Consider the following 480-nt stretch of genomic DNA (forward strand, 5'->3'; position numbering starts at 1 on the left):
AACTACAGCAATTATATTAATTAACTTACCTAGGTAGGTAGAGAGAGAGAGCGTACCTACCTACGTACACTGGTAATTACGATAACGTGGGTTGGCAACACTGTCGAGTTGGCGCAACGACCAAGGAGTTCGATATACATAACTACCTACCTAGAAGTATACGAACGAAAACATCCCATAGTCACGCCACTCGCTCCCTTGAAAAGGCGACGACCAATTTGATCAATGTGTAATCGTGTACATACATATATATATCCGCTCTGGGACCCAACAACTTACGTTTCCTACGTCACTAACTTTATCAACCCAGGCGGCGAGTATGCCTACGTACGTGGTATCGTGCTCGTTGCTCGTTACTTACTCTACGGCTCCAGTTGGCGATACCTTCGTTGGGGGGGGGGGGGGGGGGGGGGGGGGCGGGGGGCGGCGGGGGGGGGGGGGGGGGGGGGGGGTTGTGGTGGTGGTGGGGGGGGGGGGTGT

This window comes from Daldinia caldariorum (assembly GCF_022478825.1).
Source record: "Daldinia caldariorum strain CBS 122874 unplaced genomic scaffold F4812scaffold_11, whole genome shotgun sequence".
NCBI lineage: Eukaryota > Fungi > Ascomycota > Sordariomycetes > Xylariales > Hypoxylaceae > Daldinia > Daldinia caldariorum.